Consider the following 15,668-nt stretch of genomic DNA (forward strand, 5'->3'; position numbering starts at 1 on the left):
GGCTCTGTTCTTATGCCCATTGTACACGCAAGAACGATCTTGTACCTCCAAGAGAGAAGGTGAATTGCCTTGGGCATACAGAAAGAGGTTGGTGGGTCGGAATTTGCTGCAGTTCCCAGCACTGATACTCTTGGCCAGGATGCTTCTGGATTCCTGCCCTATCAGTGGTATCAAAGGACCCTCCAGGACACCAGCTGCTTTGCTGACATTATTTTAGGCATACAGTGCTTACCAGATGCACCTCAAAAGAGATTCCTGAACCCTGTTGTCCCTCAAATTCTTTTTGCAACGTTTTCAATCCACATGGTCTATCATTCTAGAATATTCCCCCAGGGATTGCCAGGAAGCAATCTCTCCTTTTAACAATTTTGAAAATGGCAGTTTGCTTAGGAGCTTACATCCCAGTATTGAATCACGGTGCTTCTTTGAGGTCCTCTGAGACTTTCATGGGTGCTGGGCTGAAGACTAACTCATTTAGCGGGCCTGAGTGCAGTCTGGTCTTCTCATTGGTCCTGGGCTCTACCTTATTCAAGAACATTCGGAAAAACTAGAAGAGTGGGAAGCTAAATTGGAAATGTTGGCTCTCTTTTTGGTCGAGTCTTTCCATCTGAGCATTTTCTCCATGCACAGGCCTATCCCTTCCTTGTTGGATTTTTCAGGGAGCTTGAGAAACCCTTGTGAAATCGTGGCCATTTTGTAGGTCCCTGCTTATTCTGGACATTAACCTTCTCAATGTTGTTGTCATGGGGGTAGGCCCCTCATGTACATTCTCTTTGATTCTCTGCTCCTTTTTCACCGTTTAGGCATGCTTTTCTAAAGATCTGAGATCACCAGTGACCACCTTTTGTGGCCACATTGGGTTTTTTTTCTAGATATTTCCTCCCTTTTTGTTCCTCACTGGGACTAGTCACATACATGAGCAGAATTGGGGGTTTTCCCTCAATCTCTGTGAGTGACACCTGAACCCCCAGTCCTTTGAGTTAAGATTGTGTGGCCCTAGGGAATTTTATTCAATCTTTCCACACCTTGGTTTTCTTATGCCAAATTTGGTATGATAACAACATTAACCTCCCCGAGCTGTCATAAAAGAAACAATGCAGAGTTGTGATCTGTGTTAGTATTATTATCTGCCTATTGTTGAAACCCTGTGTGGTTACAAGGGACAGAAACTGGCTTAGACACAAAAAGAAAATCTATTGGCTCAGATCATTTTCTCCCAGGGCTTGCCATCAAGCAAAATCCAAAAGTCACCCTGGCTTCAGGCATAGCTGAATCCAGAGCCCTGGTAATGTCACCAGGACCCGAGTCTCTCCATTTGGCTCCGCGGCTGCGCACATGGAAGGAAGATGTCGGCAGCAACCCCAGGCCCCTGTCCCCCTGAGCCCCCAGCCTGGCAGAACTGTAGTGAGGAGTAGGACCACGGAGCTTGGACTTGGCTCCTATTCCTGGGAACTGGCACCATGCCCAGAAAAGGGGGAGCTAAACTCTGAATTTGGGAGATTTGCTTTCCCAAGAGGGAGAGCTCAGGAGCCTTCCTGACTGGAAGGGATTTCACTGACCCTCCTGGGCACCTCCTCCACTCTGAAGCTAACGACAACTGGACCTATCAAAGCGGCCCTTTTCCAGCAAGACAGACCCCACCAGAGTGGAAAAAGATGACCCTGAGCCCTGGCCACAGGTCCCTGCTCCTTACTCCCTCCTTCACTTGCCCAGATGTTTCTGGCCTTAGCCTGCATCTCTGAGATCCGCTAGGCTCCTTCCCATGCTCCACAAAGCTTGGTCCTGATGACTGAAAATTATCTGGGTTTGTCTTTACCCTTTGACCCTGCTCAATGGGTTTTCCATGCCTGGTCACTGATCTTGGAGTCCTCCTCCTAAGACAGGCGAGGTCACTCACCGTGTTTATGGCGGGACACTTCCGTCACATACAGTGAGGAATAACACTGTTGTTTTAACAACCCAGAATCCACGTGCCCTTCCTTTGCACAATTCGGTGTTCCTAAGTGACGTGGTCTTGACCATCGGGCAGTCTTGGTGGGCGGAGGGATCTGGGTGCTGTGCCCTCTGCAAAGAGGTACAAAGGTGTCCTTCTAGGGTGTTGTCCCCAGTGGACTTCCCCGCCCCAGAGCAGGGCTGAGCTGAGCTGAGCAACCTCAGGCAGCCCATGCACGGCCCGCGGAGTTACCTGACACACTTGAGTTCCTCTCCTGGCCTGAACCCCACTCTCAGCTCAGAAACCAGCTTTCCTGTTGACTCCGCGAGCCTCTCGATAACGTCCAATCCATCCCCCTTTTGCTTGAGTCAGCAAGAGGAGTTTCTTTTCCTCTCAAGAACCCTTGCTGATACTTTGGTGCTGTGCTTTGTCTTCTCTGGTTTTATAGATTTATTTGGGCCTTTTTTTTTTTTTTTTAATTTTTATTCCTCCCTCTGAAGTTTCTGTTTAAACTCTTCCTGGCCACACTGGCAGGTCTCCTGCAGCATTTTCTTCTCAGATTTTGGTTAGTACATCCTGCTTCCTGCCAGGACCCCGCTGTTCTGGGGTGGATCTGGGCTGCGGTCCAGCAGACACAATTCTCTACTCTGACACCATCTCCATGCCCAGATGTTCCCTCCGTACACTTCCTCCCTCCTCCTTTCACTTCCAAAGTCACGAACTTCAAGCGAAGGAAGAAATGAAAACACCACCTGCAACACCATTCCTTCAGTTTCCGCCCCCAAACTTCAAAGTGCATAGAAACACGTCGAATTGAGACTCCGGGGCTCACAGGCTATGGCACTTGGACGAAAACACAGAAACCATCCCAGGTCTTGACTCAACGGCCCCCTCTAACTGCCTGGGTGGGGCTGGCTGGGTTTCCCTGGTCAGGCACAGCAGGGAAGGTGCCCTGGGGTTCGCAAGTCCTGCCACGATGTGCTAAGGGAAAGGGATGGCATAGGAGCTGATGATTTCCCCTCCTCCAGCAAGCCCCGCTGCACTTTACAAATGGGGAAACTGAGGCATGTACGGATCAAGTTGTCTAAAGCTACAGAGGAAGCTAGGGCAGATCTGGGGATAGCTTCTAGGTTGTCAGGCCTTTCCTCTCAATGACAACGATGTCTCTTTCACGCTGCAGTTAGTCACTTGGGAGGTCATCAAGGTCCACTCTCCTATTGTCTGGTGTGTGTTCTATAGGCAGTCACGTCTGGACATCCTAGCAGGAGCAGGCCATGCCTGTGGCCCCGGAGTAGTGCTTCTGGAGAACTTTCAGAACCCTAGTTCCGATCCCCTTAGGTCAGCAGTGGGTACAGCACATGAGATCTCCAGGGTTCAGAGGGCACCCTGGGAGCTCGCCCATTAGCTAGGACACATTATTAGACTGCGGCTAGAAAACTTCAGGGACTACTCTCCCCACAGAAACCAACTCCATTTCATTCCCAGTGGGGAGAAGACAAATAGGCCGGTAAGCCTCCCCAAAGTGGGCAAAGTTCATCGCACTTGAGGTGGTTAAGCCGGATCTGAACCCAGACCTGGCAGGACTCAGGAGAGAGGGTCGTGGGACGATGGGGACGAAACCTCCTCATCCTTCCCGTGAGAGCCGCTCTTTCTTCCAAAGTCCATCTCGTTTAATGGTCAAGGTGGGAGCCTTCCTCAAAGCGAACACGCTCGCGTAGAACTAGCAGGGGAGTTTGCTCACGGATGGAGAGAAGCTTGCAGAAGCAGCTCCGGGAAGGGGATGGCTGCTCCCCACAGTCCCCTGGGAGAGGGGCCTTTCTGCGGGGCCAGGAGCTCCAGAGTGGAGTTTCCTGATAAGGAAAAGAGAAGGGCTCTGGGGGAAGGAGTTCCTACGGGCTGGGACCGGTCCGGAGGGTAGTGCTCAGTGGCTTTCGTGATGGGGGAGCATCCTGTTTTATGAAAAGCCCGTTGCTGGCAGGGCCGGCTGTCTGCCTGCTGTGTGGGCAGGGGCCCAATATCCCTGCGGGCAATTCCAAGCCAGTACTTTCGAGCTGAAATCAAACCAGGAAAGAACAGGACTGTTTTTTAGCTGATGAAGCAGTACTTTTTCTTTCTTTCTTCTCTTTTTTTAACAGTTCTCTCGCCTGGCTCCACTGTGTACATTTTGTGTGTGCGGGCATGCATGGGACATTCTTCCCCGGAGGCAGCTGGGGTTCACTCCTGGAGGAGCCCACCCCCACTTGCTCCTCCCTTCTCCCCTACCCGCCTCCTCCTGCTCTGCCTCACCCTTGTGTCCCGGGCCTTCCCAGCCCCCAGCCCTCAGTCCCCACCAACCCACAGAGGAGAGGAGCCGAGGGAGGCCCAGACTGTGGCCTGAGGTTATTTACAGGGTGGGGGTGGGGGAGGGAAGAGAAATCCACGGCTTTGTTTATCTTCTGAGTCTGGAAACTCGACAAAATTCATCCATTTCCAAGGAAGCCTACATTTGTAGGCTCCCAGAAATAAAAAATTAAAAGGAGACTCACTTCAAAAGAAACTAAGTGAAAAGCTGTGTTCTTTGTGAACTGATTTGTTATTATTATTATAATTTTTAACATTCGGTTTGATGAAAATAGGCAAAAGGAGTCACCTTTTTTCATATTTTCATTACATTCTTCTTCTCATCCTCTGTTGCCTTGTCAGTGAAGAAGGCAAATAATATTTTAAGAGACTGAGACAGATACGTTCTCAGCTCTCAGTTCTCAGTTCACACATGTCTATGGGAAATCAAGGTTCTGTGTAAACTTTTAGCATCGCGTTTTCTGGTGAGGTTATAGATGGCTCTGGGAGTCTTCGGTTCACGCCTGAAGCAAACTTACTCAAACTGTCCCACTTTTACAAATTAAAAAAATATATGTATGCTTCAACACAGATTTTTAAGATAATAAAAGCAATTTTAATAGGCTGGCTAGTTGTCTGTACATGATTTCTCCGGGTCTTTTGAAAATTTGGAGTGAACGGTGCCCATATCAAATATAGCATGTTAATTTACTGGCCTTTTTTTAACCCTGCACTCAGACAATAACCTTTTCATGTGGTGCCAAAAAATGGTATATGTTTTGAAAAAAGTTTTTTAAAGATAGAGTCAGTGGAAAAAAGGAGATTTCAGAAAAAAAAACGTGAAAACGTGTCACTTCAAATGTGAACTTTCGATTGCATCTTCGGGATATAAATATTCGATATTTAAAGTTTTTATTATTTACCACATTATATGAATCACTGTACTGATGTAAGCCTAAAATCATGTAAACTTCATGTAAACTTAAAATTATTGCTATATATCTTAATATTTTATGGATTCATTTTATAGGAGTTTCAAAATCTGGGGAAGAGGTAATCTGTGGCACAAAAAAAGAGTGACATAAATCACATTCAATCTGATCTACTTTTTCCTAAACTGTGTCTTTAAGGTAAAAGATATTCAACAAATTAAATTTCTTTTATTTTTCTCCACTCTCTGGTTACTTAAGATGAAACTAGAGGATTATCTTTATGGTAAGGAAAAAGGTATAAAAGGCAGTATTTTTTTTCTTTTTCTTTCTTTCTTTTTTTTTTAAGGAGAGGCAGAGCTCAGTGTTCTGCCTAATGTGTCTTTGGTGGTAAATTTAAAACATCAACTCTAAGCTTTAATACTGTGCTTTCCCATGAATCCCTGGGCCAAAAGCCTCCGATACTGTCAGACAAGGGCCCAAGATGGGAAATAAGTAAAACATAGATATAAGAAGTCTTTGTTAGTGCAGCTGAACAATTGTAATTAGGAAAGCTCCATTCCTTCCATGGTAATCTGTTTCTAGATAAATGTCGTTAAAGCCTCTGGGTGCCAAAGGAAAACCTCTGTGCTCAAGACCCCAGGGAGGGGGAGGGGGGAATGGGAAGAACGCAAAGAAAACCATTTTCTGTGCTACAGACAAGTATTTACATTACTGGTCAAGATTTGGCCCAGGAAAGAAGTGATTACCTGTTTAGGCTCTTGAAAGGAATTCAATATCCTGTTGACTAAATACAGAGCAGGCTCAGAGAAATGTGACGATTGAATAATGCAATTGATCCCTTCCAAGAAGCAGAAAGAGGGGGTAGGTTTAATCATAGGCAGCACCATTGATAATATTTTTTCTGCTTTCTGGAAAATAAACCAGGAAAGAAAATGTGTCTGAAACATTTAGCAAATAGGCTGTCCTGCCTTCTGGTTCTGGATCAAGATGGCATAGGATTACTTTTCCTTACTCCATTTCTCTAAATACAGCTAAATACCCTGAAAAACTATTCAACAGACAATGATAAAAGAACTCTGAAAGCTGGAGGGAAAAAAAGAAAAAAAAAGCCACGGTGGATTGGCAAGAAACCTCAAGACTTGAGAGACAACTTTTTGAGTGCCCTGGGTTTTCTTTTTATTTGCCACATGCCTTGAACTGCACACAGGAGAGGTTTGCTACCTGGAATCACCAACAGGCACAGACAAGAAAACAAAAACAAAAAACCAAACCCAAGAATAGCCTGCTCTCTCTGGCCGAAGTCCAGGGAAGGGGAACTCTAACGAGGCCCAGTAAGAAGTTCCAGCCCCCACTGCAGTCCCGGTCCTTGCACACAATCTAATCTGTAGGGCCTGGGGTGGGCAGCGGAAAAGTCCTGGCCCCTGGTCCACAGCTGAGATGTCAGCAGGGGGCCTGACCCACCCACAGCAGCAGCAGTGAAGCCCCTCTCTCCCTGGCCTTTACCCAGTGGCTACAGAGACCCAGGCCCAGCAGCTTCTTCCCCCCTCCCAAGGGTGCCCAGCAACAGAGTCTCCTAACACAGTAATCACTAAGAAACCAACACAAAGTGATACACTAAAAATAATAATAATTATTAAATCAAAATGGAACTCTAAAAAATTGTGAGCAACCCACAGAAAGACAAGAACAAAGGAACAGAAGAATGAGAAGCAGAAGGAACAAACAGAAAACAAATAATACGCCAGATGTAACCCTAATAGATCAATAAACACTTTAAATGTAAATGGTCTCAACACACTGAGAAAGGTTGAGACTGGCAGAGTGGATTACAAAACAGGACCCAACTCTATGTTGTTTACAAGAAACTCACTACAAAGTTAATGACATGAGAGCAAAAGAAAGGAAAAAGATATACCACGCAAGCAGTGATCAAAAGCACGAATCGATCAGACCAAGTAGATTTCAGAGCAAAGAAAGTTACCATGGGCCAAGAGGATTATTGAGAAAATATAGCTATACTGTGAATCGAAGAACAGTTTCATAATATATGAAACAAAAACGAAGACCACTGGAATTAAACAAATCTGTAATGGCCACTGGGAACGTCTCAACCCCTTCCCTTCAGAACTTTTAGGACCATTAAAGGGAAAATCAGCAGGCAGCTAGGTGGCCCAGTTGTTTAAGCCACTGTCTTCAGTTCAGGTCATGATATTGTCTGACCACAATGGAACCAAGCTACACATCAAAACAGAAAGTCAACGGGAAAATTTCCAAATGCTTGAAAACGAAGCAATAAACTTCTAAATAATTCATGGGTCAAAGAGGAGATCACAAAGGAAATTAAAAAAATACTGAATGAAAACAAAAATAAGCATACTAAAATTTGTGAGATGCGGCTAAAACAATGCTGAAAGGGAAATTTATGGCACTAAATGTTTGCCTTAGAAAAGGAGAGATCTCAAATTGCTAATTTAAGTTCCTACATCAAGAATTTTTTTAAAAAAGAACAAAATAAATTCAAAGCAAACAGAGGAAGGACATAATAGAGAGTAGAAATCAGTGAAATGGCTGGAAAACAACAAAAAAATAATTGAAATGGAAAGATGGTTCTTTAAAAAAAAAATTAATAAAATCAGTAACCTCTAGCTACATTGGCAAAGATAAAAGGAAGACATAAATTCCCAATATCAGAATTTCAGGAGAGACCATAATAAATTCTGTAACCATTATAATGATAATAAAAATACTACAGACAACTTTATGCTCATAAATTCAGCAACTTAGAAGAAATGAGCCAATTCCTCAAAAACCACAAACTACCAAAACTTAGCCAAGATAAAATAGATGATCTACTCAGTTCTTTAACTGCTAAAGAAATTGTATTTGTAATTAAAATGTTCTACAAAAAGAAATCTCTAGGCCCAGATGGTTTCAGTGGAAAATTTTACCATTCAAAGAATAATTAATGTTATTTCTATACAATCTCTTCCAGAAAATAGGGAAGAATAAATCACTTCCCGATTCTCTAGATGAGGCCATCATACCAAAATCAACCAAAGATAGTTCCCTCCCCGCAAAAATCCTAAAGACCAATATGTCCGGTGAACTTAGATACAAAAATCATCCACCATATTTAATCAAACCCAATGATGCATAAAGATAGTAAGACACTGTGACCAAAAACGATTTATGCCAGGAATGTAGGACTGATTCAATATTTGAAAGTCAATCAATATCAGCCATGATACTGATAGGATAACAAAGAAACATGTGGTCATATCAACCGATACAGAAAAATCATTTAACAAATTTCGGTATCCCTTCGGCTCGGGTCGTGATCTCGGAGTCCTGGGATCGAGTCCCGCATCGGGCTCTCTGCTCGGCGGGGAGCCTGCTTTCCCCCCCTCTCTCTGCCTGCCTCTCTGCCTACTTGTGATTTCTCTCTGTCAAATAAATAAATAAAATCTTAAAAAAAAAAAAAAAAACAAATTTCGGTATCCATTAATAAAGAAAAAAAAACTGTCAGCACACTAGGAATAACAGGGAACTTCTTCAGCCTCATAAAGAACATCTTCTAAACCCTACATCAAACATTGTATTTAATGGTGAAAGACTGAGTGCATCTCCTCTAAGATCTGCAACAAAGCAAAGACGTCGGCTCTTACCACTCACTCAACACACTCAATGATGATGATAATAATAATAATAATAATACCCAGAATTTGTTGAGCACTCCCTACTGCCAGCATCACAGATGGCTTTTTACCTACAACCTTTTACTTAATTCTTACAACCATGAATGGTTAGTCTATGTAGATTGCGAATCAAAGGCCCCAAGAAGTGATTTCCCCGAGAGGCTCAGGGGACAGCTTGTGACAGGCAATGGGGGAACCACGAGTCATCTTTAGCAGTGGCAGCTGGCTCCAAACCAACAAACTGTCTGAGAAATAAGGTGCCCTTTGGTAGGACACCAGGTGGGATGTTAATGAGAGAGTCTCCCCCCCACCCCCCATTTCCTTGAAGGATCCAACAATTAGGCCGAGGCAAACTACGTGCACAGGTCTAAAAATAACTCTATCACTTCCAATAAGGACTCAGTCAGGGCTGATGTCATTCTTTCAGGTGCCACAAAGGAATGCTTGACTGTGCGTCATGAACTTAAAATAGGAGTAGGGTCAGAGGGCCAGCTGGAGCTCACGGATGCCAAGTGGGCAGTTTCTCAGCTGGTGTTTTCTAATATTTCCTGCTTTCAACAGCAGGTTTCTGCCTCCTTTTTTTGAGTTGAGGGGGGTGAAAATGTGTGTTTAAAACATTCACTTGCTTTGCTTTCTCTCTTCTCCATGTGTATTCCTTCCACCCATAATTCGCATTTATCCCCACTGGCTGTTCCTGATTTGTCCTGAAATATTACAGGAATTAAATTAAATTAAATGTTACAGAAATTAAAATAGGCAACCCCACCTCTTTCTCCCATCATGGGTGGACCCATGATGTTTTCCTTGAATATTCCTGCCCAGAGTGTCACAGGGAAGCCACGAGTTGGAGAAATCCCATGGTCTCAAGGTATGATACAAGTGGGCTGTCCATATATTGGAGTGCTGTACGGAAAGGTGTCTCTTGTGAAGGAGGGCAGAATAGTCTACCATCCTATCAACTCTAAGAGTCTGTAGTTTATTTCCTTTTTATAGCCTGACTACATTGAAGTCAATGGATTATATTCAAGGTGGAATCACCACTGATTCAATCAATGAATTTTTTTTATTCAAAAGTTATTGAAAGGACTTCTGGCAAGATAGCAGAAACTCATTTCTCCCTTTTTTCCACCCAGCTAGATACAATGACGAACTCTGGAAATAATGCAAGAGGCCACCAAATGAAAACTCTGAAAGGGGAAAGAGAGAGCGGAACAAGCTAGATAGGGATCCTAGGACTGTAGGAGCAACATAGCAGTAGGAACAACAGCTGCTTCCAACAGGAGAAGGTGACTAAATCTGGCATTTCCTATTGCCCAACCTGGCACCAGAAGACAGCCAACATAGATTCATCCTTACTTCTTTCTGGTGGGGCTGAGATTCTCCTCTCTCACTGACAGACAGCTGACCTGGAGTGCACAGGTGGTACCGGCAAAGGGGATTACCACATTAACAAGCAGCCTCCCCTGGGAAGAAGCACAGTTCGTCTCCATGGACCCAAGATTCCTTTTATGTAGAGGCACCAGGAGAACCAGCCTGAGGAATTTCCTCCCACCACCCACCCCCAACAGCAGGAAGAGCAAGTAGGAGCCCCAGGAGACTGTAATCATATGACAAAGGCTCTGAAATTAAGTGACCATTGGGCCCACAGTCCACTAAACTAGCTAGGCCAGACTCTGCTTGTTAATCTAAATAGGGTGATAGCTGGCTTAAAAAAAAGAAAAGAAAAGTAAAGCTTTAAGTAGGAGCTAGAGTCTCCTAATACAAAAGGCAAGATGTCCAGATACAATTTTAAAATATGCATCATAGTAAGAACCAGGAAAATGACTTAGATGAGAAAAGACCATCAGCTGACCCTACCACGGAGATGAACCAGGTAGTAGAAGTATCTGACAAAGACTTCAAAGCAGCTGTCATAAAAATGCTTCAGCAGGGAATTGCAAATTCTCTTGAAACAAATGAGAGAGAAAAATCTCAGCAAAGAAATAGAGGTTATAAAAAAAAGGAACCAAATGGAAGTTATAGAACTAATAGAAATTAAAAAAAAAACTCACAGGAGAGGCTCAGTGGTAGAACAGATATGACAGAAGATAGAATCAATAAAATAGGGGAAAGAACAATAAAAATCACCCAATCTGCAGAGCACAGAGAAAAAAGACTGAAAAAATTCTCTACTGTGAATAATGACTTTGATTTGTTACTAATTTGCAAATCAAATTTGCACACTGCAGAGGGGCTGTTTAATCCACTTAAGAGAATGAATAGTTCTTAAAAGTGACAAATAATTAAAAAATAACAAATTTTAAATGACACCATTTACTATAGCACCCAAAATGCAGGGAATCCTTGGGGGCACAGAGGATGCGTAGGGCTGTGAAAATACAGTATATGATGTTACAATGGTGAATACATATCATTATACATTTGTAGAAACCCACAGAATACACATTACCAAGAGTGAACAGTAACTGAGACCATGGACTTTGTGTGATAAGATGGGCCAATGCAGGTTCATGAATTGTAACAAATGTATCATTCTGGAGAGGGATGTGGATTATGGGAAAGGATATGCATGGAGGGGGAGGGAGTGTATAGGAAATCTCTACCTTCCTCTCAGTTTTGCTATGAACCTAAAACTGCTCTAAAAATAAATTTTAAAAAATACAGAGGAGGGGTGCCTCAGTGGCTCAGTGGGTTAAAGCCTCTGCCTTCAGCTCAGGTCATGATCTCAGGGTCCTGGGATCGAGCCCCACATTGGGCTCTCTGCTAGGCGAGGAGCCTGCTTCCCTTGCTCTCTCTCTGCCTGCCTCTCTGCCTGCTTGTGATCTCTGTCAAATAAATAAATAAATAAATAAATCTTTTTTAAAAAACAGAGGCACCTGCGTTGCTCAGTACTTTGAGCATCTGACTCCAGCTTTCAGCTCCAATCGTGATCTCTGGATTGTGAAATTGAGCCCCTCACTGAACTCCACACCCCCACTTGAGTTTCTCTCCCTCTGCCCTACCCCCATTCGTGTGCACACACATGCTCTCCCTCTTTCTCTCTCTCAAACAAACAAATAAATCTTTTAAAAAAATAAGTAAATAAATGTAAAAAGCAAAATGACAAAACTTCTGAAAGGTAACACCAGAGAATAATCTCCTGATTTGGGACATGAAGAATCTTCCGAAATATAGTATACAAAAAGCACTAAGCCCAAAGGAAAAGATCAATAAATTGGACATCATTAAAAACAAGAACTTCTGTTCATCAAAAGACACCATTGAGAAAGTGAAAATGCAAGCCACAGGGTGAGGAAAGATATTCGTGTATCTTACACTTGATTTTTAAAAATTGTATCCAGGAAATAAAAATTTCTGTGAGTCAAGGCACCTGGGTGGCTCAGTTGTTAAGTGCCTACCTTCCGCTCCGGTCATGATCCTAGGGTCCTGGGATCGAGTCCCGCATTGGGCTACCTGCTCTGCGGGGAGCCTGCTTCTCCCTCTCACTCCCCCTGCTTGTATTCCCTCTCTCACTGTGAAATAAATAAATAAATAAAATCTTTTGAAAAATTTTCCATAAATCATTAATAATCCGGTAGGAAAAAAATGAGCAGAAGGCTTGTACAGGCATTTCACAAAAGAGGCTATACAATTTGGGACATGAAAAATTGGACATGCTCAGTAAGTATGAGCAGGAAAGTACAAAGCACAGGGTGACATGGCTACACACCCACCAGAGTGGCTGGAAACAAGTGGTCCAAAAATGCTAAGCACTGGAGAGGATTTGGGGCAACTGTAACTGCCGCCCACTGACTTGTAGGGGTCTAAACTGGTACGATCACTTTCAAAAATTGTTTGGCAGGATTTACGACACCTGAGCGATGTCTCTCCTGCGACTCAGCAATTCTATGCCTCGGTACACATCCAGCTGAAACACGTACGTATGTGTACCGAAGACACGTACAAAATTGCTCGGAACTATCCAGTTACGTAGCCAAAGACTGAAAATGTGAAAATTGATCAAAGGTAACCACACTAAAATGGACTTGGGAGACCAAAAGGGGGAGGCTTCATGCCCTACCACTCTTGGCCAACTGTAGACCCAATACAGAGAGACATACCTTGCAAGGGGATACCACTTCAGCTACTACGGTACCATCCTCCTCAGGCAACACCCAGCCTGTGGGGACTGTTGTAACTCAGCCAGTGAAAACCACTATGCTTTGAACCCCCAGTTTACCCCAATGGATTTTTCGTTTATAACAGACCTACCCACTTCCCCCCTTCCCTGGGTAAAAGAGCATTCCTCTCCTTCCATCTCCGGACTTGCCTGTTTTTGCCATAAATCTATTTTGCTTGTCCCAAACTGCAGTTCTGTGCTTCCTGAATAATCCTGAATAAGCCCATTTTTTTTTTTTAATAGTCAAATAACTGGCAGTTTTATTTTTCAGGTTACTAGAAACAACCCAAATTTCCATCAGCAGAGGAGTGGGTAAATCTATGTGGTGTCCTTAGCAATGAAATTGAACAATGTCACATAGCAGGAAGAAACACAGGACTGACATCTTCATGTTCACTGAAGAAAGCCAGACAGCCAAGAGGGCACATGGAATGATTCTGTTTACATGAAACTCAAGAACAAACAAAACTGATCAGTGGGGACAGAAGTCAAGATGGTAGTTATTTGGGGAATGTGACTGGAAAGAGGCTCAAGGGGGCTGTTGGGGTGCTGGTAATGTCCTGGTTCTTTCTTTTTTCATTGTCGTGTCTTTTTTTCTATTGATGTGTAATGCACATACAGTGTTATATTAGTTTCAGGTGTACAATATAATGATCCAACAATGTTCTTTTCTTTAATCTGGTCATGATTTCATAGATTTGAATCCTTTGTGAATATTCGTCAAGCTCTTATACGTATCATTTGGGCACTCCTGTCTATGTGTGTTTTCCTTCAGTGGAGAGTTCACTTAAAAAACCATATCTGAGGGGTGCCCGGGTATCTCAGTGGGTTAAGCCTCTGCCTTCGGCTCAGGTCATGATCCCGGGGTCCTGGGATTGAGCCCCACATCGGGCTCTCTGCTCAGCGGGGAACCTGCTTCCCTTCCTCTCTCTCTGCCTGCCTCTCTGTCTACTTGTGATATCTCTCTGTCAAATAAATAAAAATCTTAAAAAAAAAAATCTGAGTTTTCAAAGGTCAAAAAAGCTACAAAGTCTTCATTGCCTTACCAAAAGTATTTGATATGATGTCCAAAACTTTAGAAACCAAGATACTGTTTTTTCACTCTGAGCCAATAAATAAACTAATAGAAAAGTCAGTGGCTTCACCGATGACTTATTTGTAGATCGTCTACACTCAGTGTCCTAGTATCTTCCGTCCAGAGACAAGCCAAGCTTCCTTTCAGCAGAGTGGCCTGCTCACCTGTCAGCTTCTCTGAGCCCAGAGAGTTTGGTTACCTCCGACTCTGGTCCTCCCAGCGGCTCACCTGACGCCATGACCAGGAGCAGGTCAGGCTGGGCCATGGTCGACCCGCCAAGTCAGTGTAGAACTCAGTGGTGACCCATTTTGTTTATCCCATGCTGAAGTCCCCTGACATACATAATTGGGAACAGAATTCTTTGGGAATTTCCTCTCTAAAACCATCTAGAGAAATCCTGTTGAGATACTAAAGATACAAGGGGTCTTTGCCGAAATCCTTGGCTAAAATCTGCTGAATGATAGGGCCATGAGACACAAAAGGGCTGGTTTCTTTCCTTCTGGGATGCTTAGGGCGTTCTAGTACTCTACTCCCATCAACCAACAGGGGCAGAGGTGTTGGTATAAACAGCTGGACATTTTTTTTAACAAACCATCTTGGTGCAGCCTGTCATCGTCTCCTCCAGTAGGGAGCTGAAGTTACGGTAGAGCAAGTGGGCCTTCGAGAACAGCTCACAGAACCCCCTGGTTTGCCAAAGACTATGCCAAGGCTGGGGAAGGGAAAGGGATTTGCAAGTTGAATGGTAAGAACACGGGTCTCCTGGGACACCCGTCAGTGACCCCCTAATGGGGATTTAAAAACAAAGCAAGGTCTTGTTGAGCCAAAATTAGCCAAAATTAGCTCAACATTACCTTCTTCCCTTGGTTCCTTTTCTTTGGTTTCTACCATCAAATTCAGTCCAAAAGTCACTCTAGAAGGGGCCAGGAGCTGTCTCTGCCTTCTGTAAGGAGCAAATGGTGTCCAGGTGTCCTCATCTGGGGTGAGCTGGAGGAGAGAGGCCCTGTGTGGAATGGCAAGCCCAGAAAAATGCATTCCTGAGAGGGCTTGCAGAGGGACATAGTGAAGTGTAAAATTCTTGGCCTCTGGAATTACACCTCACGGGTTCAAATCCCACCTCCACCTCTTAACCTCTCCGCACTTCCGTTTCGCTACCTGCGAAGCAGAAATGATGGCAGTATCCACTTTGTCAGGTTGCTGGGAACAACGAATAGTGTGTGTAGTGCTCAGAACATGCTGGGAGGCAGAGGGATCGCCTGTGGGGACGCTGAATGGGCACCGATAAGGCAAGGGGCATACTTCCGGTGTCTTTGGTGAATAAAAGAGGTAGAGACAACTCTCGGTCATGGAGGTAGAGCCTGTCTATGGCCCAGGCTAACCACAGTACCACCTGGCCTCAGTGAAAGCCTTGCCTCTTAGTTGGACCAACTGGTTGGGGCCAGTGATCCCATGATGTGGCACCAGGGACAGCAAAGGGAGTATGTGATCAGTGAAGCCCTGGTTGGGACTGGGAGACATGCCAGAGGTAAACCAGAGTCACCTCCCTGACTGGTAGGTC

At 44.1% G+C, this 15,668-nt stretch overlaps 1 long non-coding RNA gene across 5 annotated transcripts in view; it reads left to right on the top strand.

Moving 5' to 3' along the window:
* Window positions 1–13,927, top strand: part of LOC122915097 — a 146,001-nt gene extending 132,074 nt beyond the window's left edge. For 2 of the 5 annotated variants that reach the window (XR_006385999.1, XR_006386001.1), the window contains one exon: window positions 13,310–13,927. This is a non-coding gene — a long non-coding RNA (uncharacterized LOC122915097). Of the gene's footprint in view, window positions 1–4,068; window positions 4,953–10,012; window positions 11,550–13,309 lie in introns of those variants that run through there. The other 3 variants (XR_006386002.1, XR_006386004.1, XR_006386003.1) reach the window with 2 other exon arrangements.
* Window positions 13,928–15,668: the final 1,741 nt, after the last annotated feature.

Source organism: Neovison vison, chromosome 8 (assembly GCF_020171115.1).
Source record: "Neovison vison isolate M4711 chromosome 8, ASM_NN_V1, whole genome shotgun sequence".
NCBI classification, from domain to species: Eukaryota; Metazoa; Chordata; class Mammalia; order Carnivora; family Mustelidae; genus Neogale; species Neogale vison.